General features: G+C 39.5%; 1 long non-coding RNA gene across 10 annotated transcripts in view; it reads left to right on the top strand.

Moving 5' to 3' along the window:
* LOC147377957 (uncharacterized) overlaps window positions 1-9,641 on the top strand; it is a 31,802-nt gene extending 22,161 nt beyond the window's left edge. For 3 of the 10 annotated variants that reach the window (XR_015143204.1, XR_015143203.1, XR_015143199.1), the window contains 2 exons: window positions 6,553-6,690; window positions 9,424-9,641. This is a non-coding gene — a long non-coding RNA (uncharacterized LOC147377957). Of the gene's footprint in view, window positions 1-5,956; window positions 6,104-6,208; window positions 6,346-6,460; window positions 6,691-9,423 lie in introns of those variants that run through there. The other 7 variants (XR_015143198.1, XR_015143197.1, XR_015143195.1 and 4 more) reach the window with 5 other exon arrangements.
* The last annotated feature ends 2,661 nt before the right edge of the window (window positions 9,642-12,302 follow it).

Here is a 12,302-nt window from a genome sequence, read left to right as displayed (position 1 = left end):
TGTGATAATTTCATAGACACCACATTTGATAAAATCAATATCTTTTCCTAATAATGAAGTAAACATTTAAATAGAATTAGGATGCCCTTTAAATCTGATAAAGGTGCTCTTGGCTTAAAATAAATAAAGCGTATATTTAATGAGTAAACACTGGAAATATTCAAAATCAGAAATAAACTTAAGATGTCCTTTAATATTTTTATCACCTTATATTCTCTGGCTAAAGCAGTAAGTCTTGAAACAAAAAGAATCCATTTTTTGAACTAAGATATTAAATAAAGTACTCAAAAATCACATAAGCATATATCTGAAAAAGCCAAATGAATTAACTAAAAGCTTTCTGCATTAATAAAGACATAAAATGACTTGAAATAGGATAAATACCTAAAAAGCAATAATACTCCAATATACTGACAATAACCAAATATACCATAAAATAGAAAAGAAAAGCTATTCAAAGAGCAATAAATAAAAGACCTACCAACTCAATGTGAAATGTATTAAAACTGTTAAAACTTTGATTAAGAGATATAATTTGAATAATTAATAGGAAGAGTTACATTTATATTAAATGGTAAAATTTTAACATAAAGGTGTCATGGCTTCTCAAACTTATTAAAATAATTCTATCCAAAAATACAACAGGACCTCTCTGGGAAGTCATTAGAATTAGTGTGGACTAACTGTTAAGCTTGGTGCCTATCTTATAACAAGGGATCAAAACTCTAAACAGGAATAATTAGCAAAGGAAAATCCCATGGACGGAGGAGCCTGATGGGTTACAGTCCATGGTGTCGCTAAGAGTGGGACACGACTGAACGGCTTCACTTTCACTTTTCACTTTCATGCATTGGAGAAGGAAATGGCAACCCACTCCAGTATTCTTGCCCTGAGAATCCCAGGGACGGGGGAGCCTGGTGGGCTGCCGTCTATGGGGTCGCATAGAGTCGGACACAACTGAAGCGACTTAGTAGCAGCAGCAGCAGTCTTACGGATCAGTCTCGTTGGATATCAGAATACAGATGTGAAGAATCAGCAATTATAACTGAGTTTTGATATAAATGTAAAAATGTAAACCAAAGGAAAGGACCAAACACCCTGGGGACAGATTCTGTTACACTTAGTGTCACATTTATAGATGGCTCTATAGTTTACAAAGCTTTCTACCTGCATTACCATTTATGCTTCAAAACCATGCAGTGAAGCAAGAATTATTCTTATGCTTATTTTCTTTATGAAGCAACTGATACTCAGAAATTAAATGACTTGCCCAACATAATAAAGTGAAGATGAATGTGGACTTGAGCCCAGATTTTTTGACTTCCCAAAGCAGGCCTCCTTTTACTATATTTTTCTCACAAAGCAATGGAGAATGGCTATTTTTAAAGTGATACTGAAATTTAGAGAGAAAAAACTTTAGACTCACCATATATCCCTGCTAAAGATTAAAAAAAAAAAATCTGATAGTCTGAAGATTTCAATATTAAAAATCAAATTATAGAAACCTTGGCAAAAGAAAAAAAAAACATAAAGACATGAGGCTGAACCAGCATCTGAGATGTCCCCTCACTGAGCCCAGTCAGAAGTGGGAGCTGCAATGCTTCTGCCCTGTCCTGTTTTCTAGGACTAGCAACCCCTATCCACTGCAGATGAATTTCCCATTATCACAAAGATGTAGAAGTTCCCAGAGTAAAGATGAAACTCTCCAGGAAATAACTGTTCAGAGAAAGTGTATAGTCTTCTTGTTGGACTCCTATGACTTGGGAGCATTCACTGGATCTTACAGATGGGCAAAATCAGGAGTGGAAGAGAAGTCCCTACAGGTTGAGTTTAATTAAACAAACAGTTGTTGCACTGAACCAGGAAGGGATTTTGTGGATAACTCGTGTTGTGGTCACTTCAGGAGGCAGGAAGCTATGAACTTTCTCATTCACCCTATACACCCCCTCTCCCATCACAGACATTAAATCTGCTCCTCCAAATGCAAGAATATCTATGGAGTTTCAATGTGTGTGACAGGTACAGGCAGATTGATGGTTGTTTACAGAAACCAGGAAATCCCCAAACTACAGTGATCTAGAGGAATTCATTTTGCTCCTCTGAATCCAAGTTTCCCTTTCTGTAGCATGGAAATGTCTTTCTTTAACCTTTTTTTGTCCCTCAGGATGTCAAAATAATAAAACAGAAAAAAACTCTATGTAAAGTTCATTGGGACCTCAGGGAAATGTGTTATGAAATGACACAGTCTCATTGTCACCTGATATCTCATGACTTCAGCTGGCTCCGCTTCTTTGCATTTCCCTTTTGGTAGGGAACTTTGCCATCTTTACATTTAACATGTCTCTGTTGAGGGACTAGCACTATTAAGCTGGTGCTTTGACAACTACATCGACAAGAGAGCAGGATATACGACATGTGAAGGTGAAAGGACAGTGACTACGGGGAGCAAATGAGCTTTTAAACAAGCCTGACACCATCCAGCTAGTCTTCATATTGCCTCCTGTGAAAAATCCTGACATATTGGTACATTGCTATGAGTTATTTCTTCATATAACTGGCTATAGTGGCCTAACATTATTTGATCTTGTAAAGTGTTATCTGGGACTACAAACTTATTTTATTTTAAGCTCAATGACATTTCATCAGCAGTTAACACAGCATGAATAGCTAAAACTCACTTTGGCACAGTGCATGAGGCCCTCAGGATTTCTCTGCTTTATTTTTGTTCGAATACATAGCTCTCTGACTTTTCTACTTTTGATAGTTTTTGTTTTGATACAGCTTTGTGAGTTTTGAGCCATACTTTTAGTCCATTATTATATATATTATTATTTATTTCACCACAAGATGTACTTATTATCTGTAATAGTGAAAACTAATTCACTTCATTTCCCTACATTAGCTACACCTAAAAAGGGAAGACGTTTATTTCCTGATCATGTTTATAGGGGTAGAATGAAGAGGAGACAGAGATGGTCATTAAGTACTCTATGAGATGCTTCCATCCTGACAAACCTCTGTTCTGGGCTTGCAGAGGACTTAAACACAGGCAGGGTTCTCACTGAACCTTCAGAGGATTCTCTCGATTTGAAACTAAAACCCTCACTAAGACCTGGATTGTTATAATGCTTTCTGGAAACTCAAAACTATCAGTCTTAATTGCTATTGAGCTACCAACTCTCTGGGATTTTTTCTTTAAATTCAAGAAATTGTTTATTTTCTAGATGTATTTTAATTTTATTTTGTTTAAACTCTCTGATTTCTGCCCAATCAATAACATCAACCATACAATTAATCTGCTTCTGTCTTTGAGACAGCTGAAAAACTAGCTAATTTTTAAACCTACTAGGCATAAATTCAGCCTGTATGGAAACTCAGCCTACTTTTTCACCAGTTCTGTAACAACTTTCTCATCTGCAACATGAGAAAACAGACACCTAGGTCATAGAGTCACCAGAAGAATTATATAATAAACAAGACTGCACTGTATTTGGTGATTGACAACATATATTGCTGTCAATAGCAATATTTTCTTAATAAAACAATAATAACATATGCCCCAAGAAGATAAACAATAGATTTTTGCATGCTCTGTCCATTGCAATACTTTGCTCATGCCTAACAAGAATTCATCAGTCAGGGTGACCATATTAATTGATAAGGATAAGTGTTGACTTTTGCATCTGTGCTGATTATAATTTAGCCCTCCCTTTAGAAAAACTTTTTATGGGTGTATAATATACATAGAGAAAAGAAGTCTGAGTGTTACAATGTGATGAATTTTCACAAAATGAACACAGGGTATGTACCCAATACTTGGATGAGAAAACAGTATTTCCAGCATCCTCAAAGTGCCCCTGTGTACCCCATCCTGCATACTGGAAAACTCCAGAGAAAACCACTAGCCTGACTCCTAATGCTGTAGGTGTTTCATCTGTTTTATAATTTTTTAGACATGGAATTAGACATGGAATTTTATGTATGGAATTATTAGTGCAAGCCTTTCTGAAGCTTAGTTAAGCTTACCACGTCAAGAAGGTCTGAGCCCTAAAGAAGCTTGCCTTTTCTTGGGTAACTTAAGGAAAGTGAGCTGGAAGAGAAGGGGGATGAGGAGAAGAACCATATAATCTGCCATCCAAACTGGAACACCTTTGAGAGCAAAAGGAGGTACTAAACATAATGCTGCTGGGACAAAGCGTGTCAACAGTGACTGTCCCCAGCAAACCAGGTCAGGTAGTTGCCCTGGTGAGAAGGGATGGTAGAAGGCAGCAGGGTTGCACTAGCAGGCAAAATCTATCTTAAAGACCATAAAATAAAATCCACTCACAGTGCCTGAGATGTAATTAAGATTGGGGGCTAGAGAGCAACTTCCCATAGAGTGTGAAAGTGAAAGTGTTAGTCGTTCAGCCATGTATGACTCTTTGTGACCCCATGGATTGTAGCTCACCAGGCTACTCTGTCCATGAAATTCTCCAGGCAAGAATATTGGAGTGGGTAGCCTTTCCTTCTCCAGGGGATCTTCCTGACCCAGGGAGCGAACCTGGGTCTCCTGCATTACAGGTGAATTCTTTACTGTCTGAACCAACAGGGAAGCCCCCCATAGGGTGTGGTTATTGGTAAAACTCAGGTCAATAATTATTTACTGAGTCCCAGGTAGGTGCAAGGCACCACAAGGGCATAAAGACATCTCAGGCATTGCTCACAATACCACAGTAAAGCTCAGAGTCTAATGGTGGCAATAAGACAAGTTCACAGATAGGTAAACTGCCAATGGAAATATACAAAGCACTCTGAATTCCAAGGACATATACAAAGAGATACATGGATTCTAAGGAATGAGAGGTCATGTCTACTGGGAGACAGGAAAAAGCACCATGGGACATGTAGCAGTTAAGATGAATTTAGAGTCTGCTCCAATGGTTCTCAACCTTGACTGCACATTAGAATCATTTGGGGAGCTTTTCAAACTCCTGTTACCCAAGAAGTACCCGAGACCAGTCAAAACAGAATCTCCAGGAAAGGTATTCAGGCAAAAGTATTTTAAAAGCTCTCTCTCACTGGTAATTTCAGTGAAGAGTCAAAGTTGAGAACCACTATTGTAGAAAGATGAATAGGCATTAGCTGGCAGGAAAGGTGGGAAAGAGAGGGGACCATGGAGAGAACAGATGTTAGTTAGTATATTCCATTTTTGGTAGGCACACAGAGAAGAATCATCCATTGGGAATTATATATGGAGAAGAGGCACCAGGGCAAAAATAATTTAACCCCCACCAGGAAAAAAAAATTAATTAATTATGAAACCATTTGCTAAGGCCAATAACAGGGATGGATGGGGAAAGGATGCACTGAACATCAAGGGAACTCAGAATGGTAATAAATCCATCATGAATCATACAAGCCATCCGATAACTTCTGTTCCTCACATTAGCATCCCATTAAGCCGTTATTAGTGAGAGCAAGGAAACTGAATGAAACCAGCTTCCTGGGTTAGCACTAGCAGCCGGGAGAGAGTTAACAAGCTGCAGTCTTCCACTGGCATCTTTAAGGACCTGAGCTCTATTTGTAAGGGATGCTTAGAGGCCCCAAATCTTGACCTATCACGCTCCTGCTGTGGGAGTTTGGGGGGCAGCTAGAATTAATCACAGTGGGGACACAATTTACCGATCAATATCAGCCAATTAGAAGGCTCCCTGCTGTGGAGAGTTCCCTTGGAATGCCAGATGACCTCTGCCCTTGACTTTTCATGGGGGCAGATGTTTCTTTATCACAGCTGCTGATAAGTATGGTATTAGAGGGTGTGTAGCTCATTTCACAACATGCCAACCCCACCAGGGCACCTTGAAGCTGAAGATTCTTAGGACTTACATATGAGCCACCTGTCCATGGAAGACACAGACAGAAATTGTATCAGTAATTAACTCACAGCCAATGTGCCACTTTTTCTGCAAACTAACCCCCAACCTTCAAGAAGCCATTGATAACAACAGAAAGTAGGAAACTCAGTCTTTCTGGTGAATTCACTCTGGTGTCGCTCTCTTGCTCTACTGCTTGTGCTATATCCATCAGGAGAGAGGAGATTCCAAGACCTGGAGCACAGCCAGAGGTGGCCAGATTTTTAACACATCAGTTTTGCCAATGGCCCATCACAGAACCACCTAGTGGGGAAAAAATCCTAGTAGCTGCCACTGTGTTCTGTGGTATGGTCCAGGGACTCCAGACAGAGCTTCAGCATGGGCTCTAGGACCTCCCATCCTCCCTGAACTTATGTGATAGCTGTTTGTCATTATTGTTTATAGAGTCAGACCAATTATTTTTTATCACTTTTCTGAGATCTTTGCCACAGAGGTAATAAGCCCCAGGGCAAGAAAGTTTAGAAAAAGAAAAGTAAATAATTTTGGAAAATGTTCTGAAATTTATCATTTATTTTTCTGCTTTTTACTTTCCAATTTTTATTTTAAAGAGAAAAATCTATTATTTACAGCCTTTCCTGCAGACTCCAGGACTTCAGGCATTTGACCCCAAACTCCTTATTTGTTTCATCCTCTCTTGAAGGACTACAATCATGGTTTCTTCAGATGCGCACTTAAGGAAAACTTCTCAACTCTTCTCCTTCTAAGAATCCCCTGCCTCCATCCCTAGAGAATCATGGCTTCAAAATGAAACATAAAACAAAGTTTTGAGCTGACTTTGGTAAGTACAAGACCTGGGGCTTGTGATTCCCTCCCCTGCCCGTACCCCAATCCATAAATCTTTTCATTTAAGTCAAACTTGATAAAAACAACAATTTAAAATTTCCTTGAAGGGAAAAAACAAGTTTTTGGAAGGTCAACCTAGAAGTTGTGAATGGATATGTTAGGGACAGCATCATAGATTTTGCCTTGGAAATATTGGAAGAGAAGGAAAGTTTCATAAGCTGATGATATTTCTACAAATTAGACCCAAGAATTTTGAAGTATTTAAATGCACCACTTGGGGCCAACCTCTTTCTGTCTTGAGCCTTCTCATTCACCAAATCCCTAAGTGATTCACTCTCTAAGCCCGTCCCCAAATATAAAGCAGTCCTCCCATATCACCTGATCTGAGGGATGACTCTGCCCACATTCATTACTGCTATAAAAGGGGACATTGTCACCTTCCTATCTCATCACCTAGCTCTAAAAGCTTTGCCACCCTCTGCTGCGTTGCACTCTTGCCAAAAATGTTTAGCTTGATTCTTATCAGGAGAGAAAAACCCAGACAAGTCCAAATCAAGAGACATGATGCTTGTGTGAGTGCAGGCACAAAACTGGCAAAATGTTAAAGCAATCACTGGGTCTAGTAAATAGTATCAGGACTATATTACTTTTTCAATTTTTCTGTAGGCTCAAAATTTTTTCAAAAACCCAAGGTGTACCTCACACTGACACAGTGTTTGATCTGCTGCATATAGCAGCAGTCCATGAATTAACTATGATAGTAAAAAAAAAGTCTTACACTAGTATTTGGCACAGGAAATGAAACAGATTCTTAAACCAATTTTCAACAAAACTAGAGGATCTTTATGAAATACTGAATTCCCTTTATCAGGAAACGATCTCTTAAAGGAAAATAATACCATGTCCAAGGGACCAACTTCCTTATGAACAGAATTAGAGAAAGTTCTTCGCTCTACGGTGACAAATCTTGTTTAAACTGCCTCATCAAAAGATGAAGAATTCTCAATTAACTAACTCAAAGCACTCAGATATCAAAATGGCACGTTTTCAGGAGAAAGCCACTGCTTTAGATATGGAAGGATCTCAGAAGTATTTTTAGTAACTACATTAAATGGTAAGTAGGTTTCCTGCAATGTGAATGAGACCAAAAATGGATAATCAATTTATTTTATCTAAGAAATGTTAGACCAAATTATACTTTAAATTTCTTGATTTAAGGTCACCAGTTATATTTACTTGTATAGCCACATACATATTACATGATACAAACACGTATATGTGGCATGATACATAACATGCTTCTAAGTGCAATTTATTAGATTTATTTACCACATTGGTTACAAGTTTTGTGCCCAGGAAAGACATTAGTCAACTTATACTATTTTTAACTGCCTAGATGAATTTGTATTAGAATATGAAAATTTATCAAGTTGTCTATTATTTTTGTTGATTAAACACATTTCTTTAAAAAATATTGTAAGTTGACTAATGTCTTTCCTGGGCACAAAACTTGTAAAGAATGTGGTAAATAAATCTAATAAATCACACTTAGAACCATGTTATGCATCATGCCACATATATGTGTTTTTATTATGTAATATGTATGTGTCTATACCAGTGCATTCTAAAAGAGATCAGCCCAGGGTGTTCTTTGGAAGGAATGATGCTAAAGCTGAAACTCCAGTACTTCGGCCACCTCAAGCGAAGGGTTGACTCATTGGAAAAGACTCTGACGCTGGGAGGGATTGGGGGCAGGAGGAGAAGGGGACGAAAGAGGATGAGATGGCTGGATGCCATCACCGACTCGATGGATGTGAGTTTGAGTGAACTCCGGGAGTTGGTGATGGACAGGGAGGCCTGGCGTGCTGCGATTCATGGGGTCACAAAGAGTCGGACACAACTGAGCTACTGAACTGAACTGAACTGATGTGTCTATACAAGTAAATATATATAACTGCCGACCTTAAATCAAGAAATTTGAAGCATACTTTAGTCTAACATTGGCTCAGATGGTAAAGAATCCGCCTGCAAAGCAGGAGATGCAGGTTCGATTCATCCGTTGGGAAGATCCCCTGGAGAAGGGAATGGCTACCCTCTCCAGTATTTTTGCTTAGAGAATTCCATGGACAGAGGAGCATGGCGGGCTATAGTCTATGGGGTTGCACAGAGTCGGACAGGATTGAGCAACTAACACTTTAAGAGATCATTAACATGTATAAGGAAAAAAAGACAAAGAGTAAAACCATCACAAACTGCGTATCTATAAAAAGAAAATATGCAGCACATTGTGTATTTTCAACATGATTAACAAGGCTAATAATCTGTATTCAGAAGCATTAGTCCATGTAGCACATGCTACTTAAGGCTCTCGGACTGATGATCAGAATAATAATCATGAACAACTTTTCCTGAATGCTTACCAAGTGCCAGGCACTACATTAAGCACTTTGCATATATTATGTGTCTTGTTTAACCCTCATTTTGTAGAGAAAGCTCCTCAGACCCAGAGAAGTTGAGTGATCCGCCCAAGGTCATGTGTTTCATAAGTGGTCAAGCAGAGGTCCAAATCCAAGTGTCTCACTTCAGACCCCACACTTACCACCATTCCAGGCACTGCAACTGTCAATGAGCGGCTCAGAATGAGAGCGTGAACGGGACCACTCACGCATAAGCCACCTCACAGCATGACAAAACGGTATAACTGTTCTGTTCTCCATTTGTTTTCCAGGTCGAAATCTCAAATACTATAAGACAGAAACTGTACAGTACTATCTGCAGGTGGACCACATTGTAGGGGAAATAACGTGATTCAAGCCAGCCACCTGCCCCTGCTCTCCAGGATTCTACCACTCAGCTCTGATCAAGCTAGCATCCTTCCTCCTGTCACCAGCAAAGCCCATGAAACATTTCCAAGAATTAAAAATAGAATCTGGGTAATAAAATAAAGTCTAACCTTTTTTTCCTTTGTGCTTGGACAAAGGAAATAGTTTCATTTGCTCATCGTGGGGCATGTGCAGAGGCCTCACACTGGCCATTCAGACCAGTTCCCAGTGCAAAATGGCCATGCCCACACCTCGGTTCAGGGCATGTGCAGGAGCGCTGTGAATGGCACTGCAATTCAAGTTGGTGGCAGCAGGCTGTGTGCACAGAGCGGCTGCTCTGGCACTGTGACCCAAAGCCCTGAGCAGCATGCCTGCGCCGGACTCACGAAAGCTCCGCCCCCTTTCCTCCATAGTAAGACTTCAATAAAGCAGCCCTGCTAATGGCTTGTTGGGGGGAACGTGTGCTAAAGAGCAAGGTTCCCCAACTTCTGGGATCTAATGCCTGATAATCTCGTGGAGCTGAAATAATAATAATAGAAATAAAGGGTATAATAAATGTAATGCGCTTGAATCATCCTGAAACCATCCCGCCCACCCCCACCCCCAGGCCAAGGAAACATTGTCTTTCTAAAAACCAGTCCCTGGGGCCAAAAAAGGTTGGGGATCCCTGCTATACAGCACAATCTCGCATCTGTCCATTTTCTGATCCAAAAATAAAACTTTCCTTGGCTTCTGATCCCAGCTTGGCCTGATTGTGTTGGCCGAAAGGACCCCAAGCAGGAGCACCCTTGCTGGGGATCAACTCTGGAAAGTAAATGACTGTCCCCAACCCTAGGTCCCCACTGTGAGCTTGATCATGAGAACCATTTTTGCCCTGGAAAGCATGGAAAGGCCCTGCTAACAGGGGAAAAAATCAACCTGGAGCCTAAACAGGAAAGAACCTTTCTCTTCCACAAATCAGAAGTGGGGCTAAAGATTTTGGTTTTACCTGACTTGAAGACAGTGAAGAATGAAGTAAGAACCACGTATTGCACTTGGCACATAGGAAACATGCAGCAAATGGCTATTGTTGTTACACAGCTTTTACCCTTGTACTCTCTGTAACAGAATTGAGTCATGCATCTTAGAAAATCTGTGTTGGATTCCAGTGCTGGGGAGAGGGAAAGGTTACCCCTAATACAGTCTGAGAGTGACAGACAGATGGAGCCCTGGGGATCCACAGTTTGCTGGAAGAAACCCCAATTCTTTCAGCGTGTAAAGTAGTGGCACATAGCAGAAAGGTGAAATTATTCACTGGACAAATGCATTAGAACATGTGACTTGTATTCATAGGATCTTTGCCATCACAGTTTATACTCTATCAGGCTGAATGAAAGCCACTATTTCATAATTTTAATTTTAACCTGTAACTCAGATACTAAGTTTCCTCAAGCTACATATTCCCCCTACAACTACAGCATCATCAGTTTGACATTGTAAGTTGGGAGCAGGGGAGCCATTTTTCAAGAAAAGCATTTTTAAGCTAATATATCATTTCCAACACATCCTATATATAAACTACATATAAAACTACTATGTTTCATGGGCTATTTAGATTATTTTAGTCTGTTAAAAAGAGAACAAAGAAAACATAATACTTTTTGGACACTTCAGACTTCTTTCTCTTTGCTTTGATGATCTTCTTCTTTTCTCCCCTTAGTTTTTTCTCTGTTCAAAAGCAAAGTTTTAGATCGTGTAATTAGAAACTGAAACAATTTCTGGGTTTTGTACATCACCTGGCTCATTCTTCAGAATATTCTTTGCTCTATTTTTTAATGTACATTTTTAAAGGTAATAATCAACTTTGACCTTTAAAATCTTCAAAGAAATCAATTAGAAAGAGAAAAGGACTAGGTCATGAGCAGAATGGGAAAAAAATATATATATCTAACAAGGACAGGAAGACATAGAAAAATCCTAAATGGAGTGTGTGTGTTGTTTTTCTTTTGTGTATGTATGTTTTAAGCAAGGAAATTTTGAGTTTAAAAAAAAAGTAAGAAATGAGAAAGATGGTAAGCTGCTTTTTCATAGGCAAAGATTTGTAAAGCAAAGAAAAGGAGAAAAGAATTGTAAAATATCAGTGTGCTGCTCTGTGGCACCTGTTTATACCATCAAGCTGACGCTTCCAGGCGCCTTGTGTCCACACTGTCATTCGGATTCTTTGTTCTCAGCCAGGAGGTGATACTGATGCTCTCTCTATTTCTCTTCCTTTTCCTTCCTTTTCCCTCCCTCTCCCCTCTCTTCTCCTCTCTCTTTTCTTCATTCTCCCTCTGCTTTTCCATTCAGTTTCTAGTGTGCTTCCTGATTTGCCTGCAAACATGGCTCGTTTTCCTGGTACGGATAACATTTTGTTTGATCAAAGAAAATCAGTGAATTAAAAGTCCTTCTGAAACCAAAAGTTCTTCCATGTTGTATCACAGTAAAATCTACAGCAGAGCCCCCGAAGCTGTTATCATGCTGCAACGAACATAGGAGCCGAGGCAAAGCCAATACAAGCTGAGTTCAACAGTCACATGTATCTGAGGCTAAGGGAAAATTACTCCTGAAAGAAGTAATATGTTGGCTGAAATTCATTATGAAATATAAATGACTACTGTCAAATCTTTTGCAGAAGCAGAAATTGATGAAGGGGAGGGCAGAGATAGGAAAGGGTGAGGAACCCTTTAAGAAGGGAGCCTTCAGCAGAGGGGAGAAAAATAAGCAGAAAAAGACCTTTTCTGAAGGTCATCTGGGTCTGTGCTTCTAT

Source organism: Bos grunniens, chromosome 2, assembly GCF_055505025.1.
Source record: "Bos grunniens cultivar Pamir isolate PY7600 chromosome 2, Bosgru_T2T1.0, whole genome shotgun sequence".
Classification (NCBI taxonomy): domain Eukaryota; kingdom Metazoa; phylum Chordata; class Mammalia; order Artiodactyla; family Bovidae; genus Bos; species Bos grunniens.
Note: the sequence above shows the minus strand (reverse complement) of the source record. Positions and strands in the feature narration are given on the sequence as shown.